Genomic DNA, 2,233 nt, shown 5'->3' on the forward strand with positions numbered 1-2,233 from the left:
ATCTCTTCCAGTATTTCCTGAGAAATAATATTTGGGAGAAAAAATTTTATTATGTCTAAATTCATTAACTTAAGCAATTTTTCAATGTGCATATTAAAGATTATCTTCTTCGGGTCATTTTAATGTGTTAGTGAAGGGGTAGCATTTGTAGATATCTGATCTAGGGCATCATTAACACATGTCTAAAGCCTGGAAGGGACAGTGCAAATTACCGAATTGTGGCAATAGCATATAACTTAAGACTAAAATAAAGTTGTAAAATAAATCACTTATTCAGGAAATAGATGACAAATTACATCAAAATTTAACATCATTCATTGTCATGTTTCTTTCATTATTATATTTCATTGTATAACAATTAGTTGCATACCTATTGTTTTCATGGTATTATACAAATATTGGGGATACAAAATAAAATAGATATGATCCTATGCTAGGGGCATCTGCAATCTATGGAGAAATGGTGACATTAAGTAAGTCATTTCAAATAAAAAAGAATGTTTGAAAACAAATATAGGATGAGGCAGAGTACGGGGATCGAACAGTAGTGCTGATGGCAAAGACCTCCCTAGTTCATGTATTTCCTTTATTCAACAAATATTTCCTGAAGGCCCACTCCATGCCCGTCACTGTTTTAGTCACCTGGGAAATATCAGTGAACAAAACAGGGCAAAATCCTTGTTCTCTTGTGGGATTTCCTCTACCAAAAGAGACAGTCAATAATAGACCCAATAAGTGGATTATTTAATATTTTACAATAGGTAAGTGCTATGGGAAAAGGAAAAAGTAGATTAGAGTGAGTAATATTGGGAGTGAGAGGTAAAAGACAGGCTTGCCATTTATATAGTGTATCAGGAAGAATGTCATTGATTTTCATCCTGTGAGTAGTTTAAGGTAAAACTGGGCCAAGGAAAAAAATTTCAGGACAATGAGAAAAATATTAAACTGAATTGTTAAGAAAAGGTGAGAATTTCTCTTTATTTTTGAAGAGCCATTCAAAAGCACAGCCTAAAAATAAATAAATAAATAAATAAATAAATAAATAAATAAATAATAATCGAGAAGACAATCAGCCTTCAGTGCTGTTCTTTGGCTGGTAGCTCTGAGAGAGATAATACTGCCCTACTCGCCCAGACAAGAGCCATTTGGTGGGTGCCAAGGAAGAAAGAAATCTTGTACAAGTATCCACCTTGAACCAGAAACCCTTGATGCAATTTTCTTCTTCAAATAAAAATAAAGATCTGTAGTTCCTATACTGACATAACTGCAAGCCAGGAAACTCCTGGGTCGGAACAGGATGCAAAGCAGGAGGCTTCAGCGGAGTCAGCCTCTTAAACCCGAAACAGCCAACCCAGATATCCCTCATGTGACGTTTCCTTCACAGCTATATAGCCTACAGCGACATTTCCAAAACAGGCTTCACATTTTGCATTCACTCATATAACAAATAAGTCCTGGGGATGTAGTGTACAGTGTGGTGACTATAGTTAATAACACCCTATTGAATATTTGAAAGTTGCTAAGAGAGTAGACCTTAGATGTTCTCATCACAAGAAAAAAAAATGTAACTATGTGCGGTGATGGATGTTAACTGGACTTACTGTGCTGATCATTTCGCAGTATATACAAATATCAAATCATTAGGTTGTACACCTGAAACTACTATAATGTTATATGTCACTTACATCTCAGGTTTTTTTAAAAAGATATATTCTTAAAGAAAGTGCCTATAAATTCAACCTTTTGGTCGTAAAGGCGGTGGAGAAGTGGAAATTGTGCTTTGCTTTTATCTGAAGTGTAACACCTATAACTGTGAACATTAAAAAATGCATCAATTCCCATAAGTCTAGAGTCTTTTTTAAAAAAGGTCCTGGTGATTTTCTTAAACCATACTATCATTTTACTGAGGAAACTGAGCTCACAAGACAGAGTATATGAAATAGTTCCTTGTCTCTGCCAACTGATTAACACTTTTAAGGGGAGAATTTTGAAGCTTTGAAGGAATTCAAAGTGCTAGAAGCAGTTGCACTCCCTACCTCCAGGGGGCATGGCTCCTTCTAGAGGTTTGCAGTGCAGAGTCTGGGCAGAAGTACTCAATGGTCCTTCCCGAATGGTCCTTTACTTATTAGTCTTGAGTTAGGTTAAAAGAATGCACCCAGTTCCACTACAGATTTTAAAATGAAGTGATTTGGCTTCATTCTTTCTGAAGTTAGTTCAGTGCAAAGTTAGACTG

Source organism: Pteropus alecto, unplaced genomic scaffold (genome assembly GCF_000325575.1).
Source record: "Pteropus alecto unplaced genomic scaffold, ASM32557v1 scaffold79, whole genome shotgun sequence".
Taxonomy (NCBI): domain Eukaryota; kingdom Metazoa; phylum Chordata; class Mammalia; order Chiroptera; family Pteropodidae; genus Pteropus; species Pteropus alecto.